This window comes from Vicugna pacos, chromosome 6 (assembly GCF_048564905.1).
Source record: "Vicugna pacos chromosome 6, VicPac4, whole genome shotgun sequence".
In the NCBI taxonomy this organism is placed as follows: Eukaryota; Metazoa; Chordata; class Mammalia; order Artiodactyla; family Camelidae; genus Vicugna; species Vicugna pacos.
Genome location: NC_132992.1, coordinates 41569248 through 41583354, shown reverse-complemented (window position 1 = coordinate 41583354; position 14107 = coordinate 41569248). Strand labels below are relative to the sequence as shown.

The 14107-nt window shown below is 44.0% G+C and overlaps 1 long non-coding RNA gene across 1 annotated transcript; it reads right to left on the bottom strand.

Annotated features, from left to right (window-relative positions):
* Positions 1 to 13066: 13066 nt before the first annotated feature.
* Positions 13067 to 13876, bottom strand: LOC140696885 (uncharacterized). The gene is made up of 2 exons (XR_012073503.1): positions 13619 to 13876; positions 13067 to 13364 (listed from the first exon to the last, which is right to left on the bottom strand). It is a non-coding gene; the product is annotated as an uncharacterized lncRNA (long non-coding RNA).
* Positions 13877 to 14107: the final 231 nt, after the last annotated feature.

The following is a 14107-nucleotide window of genomic DNA, read 5'->3' as shown; positions in this document are numbered from 1 at the left end:
GCCAAATACCCCCTGGGGGGTAAAATCTCCCCTGGATGAGAACCCCTGACTGATAGGAGGAGAATACATTGGATTTCCTGGGGGAGAAGCTTTCTAGAGGTTGGCATTTACAGAGACACTAAGTTGGGAATGAGCAAATCATGCTTAGAAAATGGCAAGATTCTCTTGGTTGGGATGGGAAATACTAGGACAGAAAACTTGTCAAGCTGGGTAAGAGTGGAATTCTGTTCATAAAAGGTGGTTTGGAGGCATCAGTATGAGTTTGAAAAATGCAAGTTCTGTGGGAGTAATAAGTCATGAAAGTCAAGGGCGGCCTGCTGATGAAATAAAGTGACAAAATGAGCTCCTTTGGGAATGGGTGGTGCTCCTCAGTGGGCGGGGTGCCTCCTGTCTAGGCCCTTCATTGGAGCAGTTACATCCAGGAAACGTATCTCAGATTAGACTGAGTGCTCTTCAGGGTCCAGGCAGGTCTTGCCTAGGACAACACCTGACCTGCACATAGATGAAGTTCACCCAGTCAGCTCTGAGCTGGGCTGACCTGAGAAGGCTGAAGGAAGAAGCCAACAGAGAAGGCAAAAGTCTCCTAGCTTGTTGGTTTGATGTATATCTTAGTAAGTACTTGGAATGATGTCATAAATTAGACATTTGCTTTTTTTTTTTTGGCTAGTCATCAAAGACTTTTTTTGAGTTGCAAAAACAATAGAAATTTATTTTCTCACAATTCTGGGAGTTAGAAGTCTGAGATCAAGGTGTTGATAGGGTTGGTTTCTGCCGAGGCCTGTCTTCTTGGTTTGTAGATGGCTATCTTCTCCCTGTGTCTCCACATGGTCTTCCCTCTGTTTATGTCTGTTCTGTCTTCTCATGTCACTTTACATGCCTCTTGCTTCCTGGTGCAAGGTTTTCTTTTGTCCCTGAAGAAAGTCACACTGGACTCTTTGGTGGCCGTAATGTGCATATAACCTGCTGGGCTTGGGTGTCTTCTGGGGAGATATGGGGTGGCTGTGGCTCACCCTGGGGGCATGGACATGGCAGCAGACACTTGAGGGTGTTCATCTGAATGAACTCTCCTTTCAGGAGGCTGACATCTTGCTAGGACATTAGCACTGAGACTTGCTACTCATCACATTTTTATACTTTCTGACTTCTATCTTTTCTTCAGGCTGCAGCAGAAAGAGGAAGGTGATGATTTCTGGCTTAAATTAGGTGTTTAAGTATGACATATTTTAAATATTTTTAAAATCAGGAGATGATATCACTTTGCCTTAAGAAGAAAAAAAAAGGCTTTCACCTTGCAACATCCAATGTAAGTGTAATCTGCTATGATTTTTGAAAATAATTTTTTGGGAAGAAGGCATAGCTCAGTGGTAGAGTGTGCTTAGCATGCATGAGGGTCCTGGGTTCAACCCCAGTATCTCCATTAATTTTTTTAAGTTAATTTTATTCTTAATAGCAGTGACTTTGGGAAACTGTGTGCTTATTTTTCTGGTGCTGTTGTTGCTAAAATATTCTCAGAGCTCTTCATTCTCATATTTATTCCTTCAACAAACATTTGTGGAAAATCTATTTTGTCCCAAGCACTGCTGGGGACATAAAGATGAAGGGGCCTGAGGAGCTCACTGAATGGTGGGGCAGCAAACAGTGCAGTGACAGTGACAATGCAGGTGGCAGGTGCTCTGGGGAGGGAGAGCGAGGGGCTCTGTCCTTGTGGAGGAGGGAGGGCTGCTTGGGGTCTGAAGGAGAGAGTGAAGGTACGTGTAGGAAGAGACCAGGGAGCTGGTCCTTGAAAGGTGAGCTCGAGGTCACCAGGAGAAGCAGGAGTGGGGACTCAGGTGATTCCTGGCATGGAATAATAGTTCTTTTATGTAGGCCCAGGGGAGTGAGAAAGAGCGTTCCACAGAGAGCAGTGATAGTTCAGTGTGCTCCGGGGAGAGAGGGCAGAGCAGAAGCATGAAAAATGTTGCCCACCATGCTGCGATGATGAAAAGTCATGGAAAGATTCTTGGAAAGTTAACTCTAGTAGTAGTGAGGAAGGATTGATTTTGGGGACAAGACAGGAAGGTGAAGTATGAGGCTAGTACTTTATGTGCACAAATGGGATGGGGGCCACTGTGGAAGGTGTTCAAGGAAATGTGCACCTTCCTCCCTAGAGGGACTTGAAGTACTTTTTTTTTTCAGGTATACAGCAAAGTTATTCAGTTTTATATATGTATAGTTTTTCAGATTCTTTTTCATAGTAGGTTCTTACAAGGTATTGAATATAGTTCTCTGTGCTATGCAGTAGGACCTTGTTGTTTATCTCTTTTATATATAGTAGTTTGTATCCTGAAGTACTTTTATAACTCTCAGAAATGTGATAACTATCCAATATGTGAACCCTATAGGTACAGAGTGAAATATAGTCCACATTTCCATGTGTTCTACAAAAACGTAACAATTGAATATTTTTCATCAAGGTAGAAAATGACAACCTGATTTTCCCCATCCTCCACCCAATCAAAATACATACTAGTCATGATCTATCTTTGGTCCGTTCAGGTAGGAATCAATGGTTAACCTGTGTTAGGGACTGGGAAGGAGTGGAATGAGGTGGCCAGGACAATGGAGTCATTCAGCAGTTAGGGAAATGATTAGAGATCTTGGTCAGTAATTTAACGTAAAGATAGGAGCTGAGGGAGTAGTCTAAGATAATTCCTATAGTTCCAGCTTGGTCAGTAACTTTTAAAATTGCCTTCTGAATCCCTTTGTGGGCCAAGAAGATCAGTTTTATTACTTTTTTGCTCACTCCACAGAGCATGAAAGATGACTCATTTCTTCATCCTTTTCACTCATTCCATAGAGCATGAACCAGTTTGGTAAACCATGTGAATCACTGGATTATTCTCTAATTGATTTCGTGGTATTTACAAAAAGGATCTACTTTCAAAGGATAATGTTTAACGCTGGTAAGTATTTGCATGAGAACACACCCAAATTCTCTCCTATAAAAGGTTTTCTTTTATCTAGAACTGGGAAAATATTTCATAATTAGAAAAATTTGTGAGGGAAAACTCAGTCTTTAACAGAGCTGGTGTGCTTGCTATTCTGAAGGGACTGGAGACTTTCATGTCGTCAGTGCCTCTGGCTTAGGCAGGTTCCTGTCTGGAATGTCCCTTTGTGTCACCTTCCCCATTTCTAATTGGGGAATCAGATACACCCTTTGAGCCCCAGGTCACATGTCATGTCTTCTGCCTTCTGACACCATTACATCCTGGGCAGGAAAACACTGCCTTTTCCAGACTGTTTTCTCCAGTAGACATGCACTCTTTTAATGGAGGCCCCGCATGCCCATCTTTGAGTCACCATTCACGCACCTTGATATAGCACCAGTTTAATTCATTTGGTTGAGTTATAGAGGATGCAGAAATGTGGTTAGGAATGTTCCATCTGCCTGGGAAGGTTGGAACCCAGAGCCTACCATGAGGAGGCTACATGAGAGTGCCCAGCCAGGGAGCAGAGCCTCTTGGCACCTGGCAGCAGCAACAGGTGGGCACCAGGGAGGAGTGAAATGAAAGCAGGATTGGGGTGGGGTTCAGGGCCAGGGTTACTGACTCTGGAAGGCCTGGAGGACCAAGGTCAACCAGGACCAAAACAAGGACTTGGTATTGGGTTGGGGAGTGGGATAAGGAAAGGGGCTACTGGGATGGTTTAGGGAGGGGGTTTTGGGACCAGAGTTAAGACATTACCCAAAATGTGAGGGGAAAAAAAAAACAGCAAGTGATGAACCCAATGGCTGGCATGGACTGGAGCTGTTACTACATTTTGAAAGAGCAGGGAATCATTAAATTTTTTTAAAACATTTTTTATTGATTTATAATCATTTTACAATGTTGTGTCAAATTCCAGTGTTCAGCACAATTTTTCAGTCAGGGAATCATTAAATTTAAGAAGGAAAATTTAAGTTGGGTCTGGAAAAACATGATTTGGACATTTTAGAGGCCAGTGGGAAAGAAATTCCAGGCATTAAGATGGAAGCAAGCATGTAGCGTTTGTGAACGGAGAAGCCATTTGTGAGCCTGGGGCCGCCAGCAGGAGTGGAGAGCAGGAGGGTGCAGTCCAACTGTGGAGGTTCTGGAAAGCATGGCAGAGGAGCCCATACCACACACAGAAGGAGATAGGGGCCCCCTGTGCTTTCTGCGCAGAAAGAGTAGGTTGGCCATATGTTTAGGAGCTGACGGGAGTGCTTGATTAAAGCTTGCAGGTCCTGGAATCCTGGAATTGCCAGGAGACTTTGATAATCAAATCTGAGCTGAAGGTTAAGTGGGAGAGGCCTGTGGCCAGGTTTTTAGACTTGAATGTCAGTTGGTGTATGTGCTGGGGGCACTTGAAACCACCATAGGCACAGTTCCCATCTTCCTAGAACATTGGATTCATTGGGGGAGATTTTGGGGGCAAAGTATTTATATATTGAAATGAATATTGAAACAAATCAAGTATATATTTTTGGAACATAATGCAAATTTAGAATGAGGTTTCAAATAAATGTTGTGCCTGTTCTGGCTGTCCTCTTCAGGCTCTATGCAAGCCCTGAGCCTCAAGGGAAGACTGACTCCCCTGCTTCTTGGGGTACCTCAGTGGTGTAGAGTGAAAGGTTAGGTTGAGATAGTCTCCGTGGGGATGATGGGAGAGTTAAGGAGACTCACAGCCTTGTCACGGCAGCAGCTGAAGGTCAGGGGCTGGCAGTGACCAGGGCAGCAGAACCAGGAAATTTCCCTCTGTTTTGTGCCAATTTTCCTACCACTGTCATTGGGTCAGTCCTCCACTTAAAGAAAGGACATCTCAACTTTAGACATCACGCTGACGTCATACCACATGAAAAGCATTAGCTACTTTATGGGTTAAAGGAATGGGAGTTTTTACGTAATCAAAAATGCCTGTTACTGAAGACAACATTTGCAGACCTAGGAAAATAGCTGTGGAAGGAATTGTTAATGTAAACAAATGTAGTCAAGGAGTCGTACGGATGCTAATTTGAAGTTTTTCCTGGATTGCACTGGGACCAAACAAAATGACTGGAGTGAAGTAGTTAAAATGAGAGTAAGTCGAAAGATAGCAGATTGTAGGACATATACTTGCTTATCTTACCAGTATCTTTCTAGTGATGTCAAGCTTTCTGCTCCCTACCTCTACAATTATGATCACAAAAGCAGAACGTGCTTGTAAGAAAAACCAAAGAATACAGGATTATGTAAAGTAAAAAGTGGCCTTTTCCTCCTCTTCCTTTAGTCTCCTCACCCTCAGGGTTAGTTGCTATAACTGTTACGTATTTTTTAAGGACACACCAGGTAATCCTAGCTTTTCTAGCTTCTGGGAGATTGCAGAGAACATCATAGTGTCAGAGAGGAAGAAAACTTTTCTCTACCCTTCTAGGTACTTCTGGCTGGCCTAAGAATTAACTTGACATCACACTTTAACACGAGAAAATCAAGTTTAACTTAGTGAACCCCACACACTGAGAGGGTCAGAGACAGAAAGGTAAAATGAAGTCCATGCACCATCCTGAGCTAAGGAATGGGCCAGTGCCTGGGACTTCCAAGGGCAGGAGGGTCATTCACAGGATGAGAAGAGTAGATGTTTGGTAGTGAGATCTTTGCCCTGACATACAGATCGTGCCACTTAGATAAAATTTACCTGCAGTAGTAACTCTTTTCTAGGAAAAACATCCAATTTAAATTCTTCTAGTTAGTTAGCGGAGGAACAATAGTAGCTTCTCTTGAGCCCACAGGAGCTTGATAGCCTTTAGCTCAAAAAAGTCCTCGTGCAAAAGTGATACATTTTGGGGAGGCTTATTCTGAACACCTATTGCAGACAAGGTTGTGGGCCTCCTCCATCTTTCTCTTTACAAACATTCATCTAGTCAACAAATATTTGAGCACCTCCTTTGTTCCAGGTTTTGTTCCAGGCATTGGGGTACCTCCATGCACATGTATAGGGGATTAGACAAATCAGGCTACATTCATTCAATAGATTAGGTTTTGAAAGGAATGAATTGGGTCCATTTTGGACTAAAATGGAATGATTGTCTAAGAGGTACAGTGAAAGGGAAAAGACTCGTAGAGCAGTATATATGCTGCAAACATTATGAATGAAAAATATTTGCTGCCTAAACCAGATTATTTTAATGAGTATTTTCCAGTTTATCTTTTTTATTGTTGACTTGTAAGAATTCTTTGGATATTATTCAGCATACTGGCTGTTTATCATATATGCTGCAAATATCACGAAGGAAAAATTATATTGGTGGGTAAATTAGATTATTTTAATGAGTATCCTTCAGTTTCTTTTCCTTTTCTATAAACTCCTCCAGTTGCTTATGTAATGTAATCATGTTTAATGTATTTTCGAATGATGTAAGTTTGAAACAGAACATTATAAAGACATTGTCACATTTTCTATGCAAAGTTTGAAACAATGAAATTCTTCCCAAATTTTAAAATAATCAAGAACCACATATTCTAAAAGTGGCTGGGTTACTAAGTTGCAAAGTGCCTTTAAGTATTGCTACCTGGCATTTCTTCTTTATCAGATAGGCAAAAATAAAGACCAAACTTTGCCAGGCTCTGTCTTGAATTAATGTTTTAAATTATATAAAATCTTTAGGAATACTTTCCTTGCGTAAAATGCAACAGCCCTAAATCAGTATCCTAAATCAAATTTTATTTATTTATTTATTATTTATTTTTATTTATTTTTTAAAGACAACTCTGACAGGTCTTCAGAGTGTGTTGACACTGGTTGAATTTCAGCATTAGTAGTCAACTAGCATAAAGGTTTATTTTTAGTGAGCATCGGAGACACTGGCTCCTAGAACTCGTTAGGGCAATGTCGGATAATCAATCCAGCTTTTATCATGCATATAGTTTATAAAATTATAATAACATGTAATGTGACATAATGATACAGAGCAGCTGCTCCTAAATCCCTGGCCTGTGAGATATGTGTTCCAGATAGGACTGAAGTTTAGCAGTAGGAAGTTCGGCATGCTAGCATTAATGACAGAAAACACTAATTAGCTTTAATGAGCAGATGTGCAATTTAAGCAAATAGTTTAGCCACCTCCACCTTAAGTTTTGGACAAGTTCTTCCAGGACCTTAGGTTGATCAAATTATGTCTAGAAGAAACAGCACAGTTTAAAACCTATTTGATATAATTTTTAGAGTCATAGAAGGGAGGTTATTTTAATTTTTACCAAATGATTATTTTGTAGAATTCTGTCTCATAGGTGAACTGCTGATCAGTTCAAATAGCTCCCTAAACTAGCCAAATCTCCTGCATATGCATTTTTTAATTAAAAATAATTTTATTCTACTCTTTCCTTTAATGGAGTTATTGGGGAATGAACCCAGGACCTCATGCACGCTAAGCACACACCCTACCACTGAGCTACACTCACACCACCCCTGCATGTGGATTTTAGACTTGAAAAGTTCAGCACCCTAAAACTGATGATCACCTGTCAAAATGATTCACTTATCATAGCAAAACTTTTTTTTTAACATTTTTTATTGATTTATAATCATTTTACAATGTTGTGTCAAATTCCAGTGTAGAGCACAATTTTTCAGTTATACATGAACATATATATATTCATTGTCACATTTTTTTCTCTGTGAGCTACCATAAGATCTTGTATATATTTCCCTGTGCTGTACAGTATAATCTTGTTTATCTATTCTACAATTTTTGAAATCCCAGTCTATCCCTTCCCACCCCATAGCAAAATTTAAGATAAATTTTATTCTATATTATATAGAGGGTATTGTAAAGGCTACAAAGAATGATGCACTAGACAAGGCCTGCTTTTATTTGCAACATAAAGGAGACTAAACGTGAAAGGATTATTGTATCTGTACTTGAAAGTTAGATTGAGTTAGAGGAAGCAGGAGGTCTTAATGTGAAGCTTAAGTGGGGCCTCTGGTTTACAGTCATTTGCTAGGGAGACGAGTGGGCTTGTAATTGCGGGCTCTGAAAGGATACCTTTGGCCTTTGTTCTTGGCTTTGCCTGCAGGACCCCGCCCTTCCAGCCAGACACTGCTCCCTGCCTTCCTCTTCTCCCAGCCCCCTAGGCGCCTCTGCCTCCTTGCCTTCTTGCCTCCTCAGCCACTGACTTCTCGACTTCTCAAGCCGAAGGCTCCTCTGTGGTTATGTCCTTTCCCGGTCTGACTCTCCCTCCCTCACCCCTCAACCCTGGCCCCCATTTGGTTGGTCGGTCTGGGTATTTGGATGAACTCTTCATTTTCTTCTGGTGAGAAAAGGGAAAGCCCATGCCATCCTTCCAGTCCCACAAGCCTGTGAACAGCAGCCATGGTGTGTGCCTTTTGCAAGAGGGAGCAAGTATTCATTTCCTTAAAGACCTGAGGTCAGAGTGGGGACAGGCTGTGCTGACAGTACAGCCTTTGTGTGGTGGGGAAAAGCCCCTTGCTGCCTGCTGCTCATCTCCTAGGAAACCACAGAGAGCACTGGCATCCTGCCTTTATTTCGGCTGACACTAGGCTTCCTTATCCACCAGTGTCACCTCATCCCCTGCTTGGCATTCTCAGAAGTTGCTAGTGGTAACCTGGCACCAAACAAAACAGGAGTGTTAGAAATCAGGCGTCTGTTCCTAGTGCCTAGTAAACATTCCATAAGAATTTGCTAAATGCACCTATGCATGAATGAATGCTGTGGTTAAATCAACTTCCTTGTAGCTCCTTTCTCTTGAATCAAATCACTTGCCATATTTAGCCATATTTTAACCAATTGGTAAGGCACATATTTACCGTTACACATCACATTGCTGAGGGAAACCCCCAAGTGGATCCTACCCCTTTTGGAAGCACGTGCATTTGCTGAACTCTGTTCTTATTCCACAGAAACAATCCATTTGAATACATTATATATGGAGGAAATATTGATAATCATCCTATTATGAAGGTTTGTTTTCTTTTTTGTGTCTACATTTGCTATAGTAAAAAATGCACAGGAATTATACCAAGCACTTACTGTGTTTCGAGACGTTGTGCAACACGTTTGGAGGGTTTTCCTTAGTTTGTACTCATTGAGTGGCTTTGCTTGACCCCTTTCCTTCCCACACCAAGCCATCAGACCAGCCCTTTATCTGCCCCACGAACCAGCTCTCTCCTCTGCTGTCCCAGTGCCCCTGCCTCCCACTTTCCCCTTTTCTTTCTCCTTTACCCAAAAACAATCCCCTCATTGTTCCTGGAACAGCTCAGCCATCAGAGGCCCTACTCGGTCCCTGCAGGAGGGGCTTGGGCCCAGAACCTGGAGCTTACTGTTGCCACTAGTCTAGGAATATGGTTGAAACCCAGTGGACAGCATGAATCCTGTGTTGCCATTATTTATGGCTCCTTAAGGGTTGGCTCTCTGTGACCCGCCCTGCCACTCCCACAGCCCCTGGCAAAGGAGGTGTGCACCTAAGAACATTCTTTCCATGACACATGGACATGTCTCATTAGACCATAAACTCTGAGGGCAAAGGTCATGTTGCATAGGTCCTCCTGTCACCCATCCTTGGCATAGCTGGCATATGGGGGGTGGTAAGTGACTGGATTGGTGAACTACTGGGTCCTTTTAACTGAAAAGATGAGTGAAGTGAAAACTTTCAGGATGCAAACAACATAAGGTAGTTTCTTGAAAACCTGCCATTCTCTTCTCATGGGCTACAAGGATTTTCAGCATGGAAGTTTTTAATCTGGGATAGGCAGTGGTGGTTGATAAGCCAAGTTTGGGTGACAATAGCCAGCTCATTATTTTGATAACAGTGAGGTGCTGTGCAGAGCCTACCGAAGAACACAAACCTAACATACTTGGGAGAATGATTCCACATCACTTAGGGAGAGAAATCAAGGTGGGGAGAAGACAAGGTCAAGTGGTACATGGTTTTTGGCCTGGAGAGCAAGATATTTTTCACCATTAATAGTCATAAGAAAAGTGAGTTTTGGGTACAAGATTAGTTCAGACTTGAATATGTCTCTGAACTCCAGTGTCCATAATTATTAAATAGGGGTTGTACTTGCTCTTTCTGAAGAAACGAGATAATAGATGGGAGAGCACTTTGAAACTTGAAAACTGGGAAGAACTAGACAATTATGTTAATGATAACCTTTGTGATTATTTAATTGTATTTAGATATGTTCTGCCAGCAGTTAGAATAAAGACTTGAAGTGACATCTGGGATCCAAAGGGAAGGTTGAGACAACTGAGGAAGAAGGCAGGAGCAGAGAGAGCTAGTGGGGTCAGCAAGTCTATAGATGGGGAAGAAAACAGGGTTTATCAAAGGAACAGTGAGAACTCCAAGACAAGGCTGGATAGTGGGGAGTGCTAGAAACCAAGATTATGGAGAATTCTCAGAAGCTGGAAATGTTCAACAGTGTCAAATGCTGCAGAGAGGTTGAGTAAGAGAAATGATTAAACTCCACTGTATCTGGTAAACCTAAGTAAATGGTTTCAATAGACGGTAGCGTTTCCTTCTTGCAGACATATCCCTGCACTGAGCCCTCCCTGCCAACACTTTCTTGCGCCAGACTCTCCTTTCCCTTATAGACAAAGTCTCCTCTACTGTCAATCTCATCGTGAATACTCCACCTCCTCCCTGCCCCCTCAGGAATGGCCTGTCTCCTCCCACCATGATGCTGGGGGTGAGGCGGGCTTGACCTTCTTCTTGCCTCCCTTACTGCCTCCTAACTGAGACTGCATGCCACTGCCCCCCCCCCTTCTCCTGAGCTTTCTCTGTGTTCCCCAAAGACTCTGACATTTGGTCTTTGGGCTTTTCCTCTCAGCCCTGAGTCCTGCCATGATTCTGGACAACTTCAACTGTCATGTGGCCAGCCCCACCAACATTATCATGACTGACGGTCCCTACTTCCTCTCCACCCGACTCTGGCTGCCTGTTCCCTGCACAACCTGTGCCTGTCGTTGTCTCAGACTGGCCCGTCTCTGTGATCCCAATCTTCGGCAGCATATCCGTGGTCATTGTCCTTCAGGATGGAAATTCTCCCACTCATGAACTCCTACAGTTCCCAACCTCACCAGCTCTTGATGATTCAGTTTTCTCTTTTCTGCATTGACTTCTGTCTCTGACAAAATTCTCACAGTCATTATTTCAGGGATTCTTTTCCCACCTTCTTTCTTCCTTGTCTTTCCCTCTTACTCAGCCACCAAGACTCCACCTTGGAGCAAGCCTCCTAATTCATCCTCTGCAGTTCTATATATGGGTCCTTGTGGATTGCTAGTGAACATTGTATGCTTTCTCTGCCTGACAATCCCTAGACAGCTTTAGGGAGTGTCTCCCACTCTTCCTTTTCCTTTTCCAAATGTCCACCTCAACATCTTGCTCACTCTCAACATACGGCCTTACTTTAAAAAGGCCTTTCTTTCTCACTAAGAAAACTGAGGCTGTAAAGTACAGAGTTCTTTATCTTACTCTTCAGTGTTTATGTCCATCTGGCTCCCATCTTTCTATCCTTCTCCTTTTAGGAAAAGAACTACTGATCTCTGTTTATTAAGGCTTTAGATCTGCCTCCCCTACCCCACCATCTGCACCTGTATCTTTACTCTGAGTCCCTAAACTTTCTCACATTTGCCCCATATGAAAGTCAAACCAAACCAAAGACCCTTGCTACCATTCTCCCTTTCCCTTCACATGGAAGCTTCCTGCAAAGATAGGTCTGATCAGCTTTCTTTTTCTTTTTTTTTTTTACCTCCCACTCCCTAATAGGGTTTCTGCCCAGTTGAGCCCCATGTAGACCAAACAAATTGGCACTTCCCTTCCTCCTTTTGATGGTCCTCCCTGAGCCATTTGATCTGCTTGCTGTCCCTCCTTTTCTTCTCCTTGGCTTTGCCCATATGTCTCCTCTTTGCTGTCAAATCTGTTAGCTCCTTCCCTTTATTGGCTCCCTTTGGACTCTCATCCCCTAAATGCCAGAGTCACTGGGTTTATTCTGTAGTCTGCTCTCCTCACTCTGAGTGTTTTCCCTGGCTGACCTCATCTACAATCATGGCTTCAACTGCCAGTGCTTATTGAAAATTCACATGCCTCTAGCTCTTGCTCAGGCTTCCCTTCGTGTTCCAGACCCATATCCCAACTGCCCCTTGGACACCGCCACTTCAATGTCCCTCAGTTACTGCAAACTCAGCCTCATCCTAACAGAATTCATATCTTTTCAGCCAAATTTCTTCTCCTGGATTTTTTAGGTGATATTGTCATTATCCAGGATCCCAGCCTCTTTTCACCATTTCTAGTCAGTCATCAACTCTGGAGAGATGGAAGGATTCAAGTTCACTGGAATCCCAGGAATAGAGAGAAGCCCAACACAGTTAGATGCAGAAGTGGGAGGGCCAAGAGAAAGTGGATCTCTCAAGGATAAAGAGGCCCCAAGTGAGTATAGGTTGTACATGTCGCATTTACAGTTTCTACCTTTGTAAGGTCTCCAACCGGCTCCTCTTTTCCTCCAGGCTACTGATTATCCCTGTGTCTTACCCAAAAGCAAATCTTATTAAGCCATGGGCTCTTTTAACTTTTGGACAGCGAGTTAAAAATTCCTTAGCTCCTCACACAAGGCCCTTCAGGATATGGTCCCTGTTTACTCTCTAGCCTGATTTCTTGCTACCACCTACACATTCTTTTTGCTTCAGCCACATGGAAGTTCTTTCAGCCCTTTAAAAGCATCAGGCCTTCATTTAGGGGTTCCATGCTCCTATGCTTGGAAGATCTGTCCCACCATGTCCTTCAACCCCATTCATTCTGCCATTTCTACTTTTCCTTCAACACTCAGCTCAGGCACAGTTTCCCAGAAGCCTTTTACAATTCCAACCTAATTTTCTCAGTGCTATCATAGCATTCTACGTAACGTAACATAAAAATACCCTTATCACATCTCACTGTAATCAATTAACTTGCTTCTCCTCCCTAGTAGCCTGGGTTACTTTATGAAGGCAGGCAGCTCTCAGTCTATCTGGCTTTCTATCCCTACTGTTTAGCTCATGAACAGTACTTGGAATAAACAAACAAACAAACAAACAAACAAACAATCAACCGTTAAAGTTTTAAAGCTTAAGTAGAGGCTATTTAGCCTAGTAACCTTTTCTCTTAGCATTTAAATGGCAAGTCATTTAGTTGTGTCATTTCATATGCTAACCGCTTGCATCTTCATTCCTGAAGGCCTGTGTGGTGTTGCTGCCCCATTTGCCAGCGGGAAAATCTGAACATTTAAGAGTGCATCTCCAGGAGGTATCTGCCCCCAGCCTGATGTCTAGCAGCCCGTCGTCTGCAGAACCCACCAGATCAGCGTCCTTCTCCTGGCTTTGACCGACACCACACCTATGGTCACTGAAAAAGGTGGGCAGACAGACATGTTTATGGTAATCTCTCTTTCGTCCTTTGGGTAAGGTGTGCTTGGGGTATGTTTGTCTATGTGGATGTGTGTGTGTGTGGAGCGCGCCTGAGTGGGCAAAGAGGAAGAGGGCAATGTGTACATCATTTCTTCGCTGATGCCTTCCCTGCCCTTCTTGACTGGGCGATGTTCGCCTCCCCACCCTGAGCACCTTATTCTCCCCCTCTGCACTGATCACAGCTTAACTTGCATTTGGGTGATGAATGCTCCTCTCTCTCGCTAGATCGTAAACGGCACGAGGAAAGAAACCTAGTATGTTCCCCTGTCCTGTAGCACGCCTAAGGCATTACTGGTATTCCAGAAATATTTCTTCCAACGGCGTTTCTGGGCGGGACTGGAGAGACCCACCGCCTATCCGGGCCAGCGCCCGCCCGCGCTGCCCGACCCTAGCAGGCAGTAACGCCCCACCCTCCAACGGCCGGACGAGGCGGAGCCGGGCGGGGCGCTCTCGCGGGGACAGTTCTCCGGCTCGCGTGGGCGCGGCCCGGGGAGGGGGAAACGCTCCGGGGGCGGTGCGGCGCCCGGCCCAGGCCTGGCCAATGAGCACCGGCCGGCCGGGGCTCGCGGCCGGCGGCCCGGGCGCGCGCGGGGCTGGGCGTGCCCACGGGTGACGCGCCGGACTGGGCCGGCCAATGGGCGCTGGGTGGCGGGCGGGCGGGCGGACCTGGCGGCCGGGAGC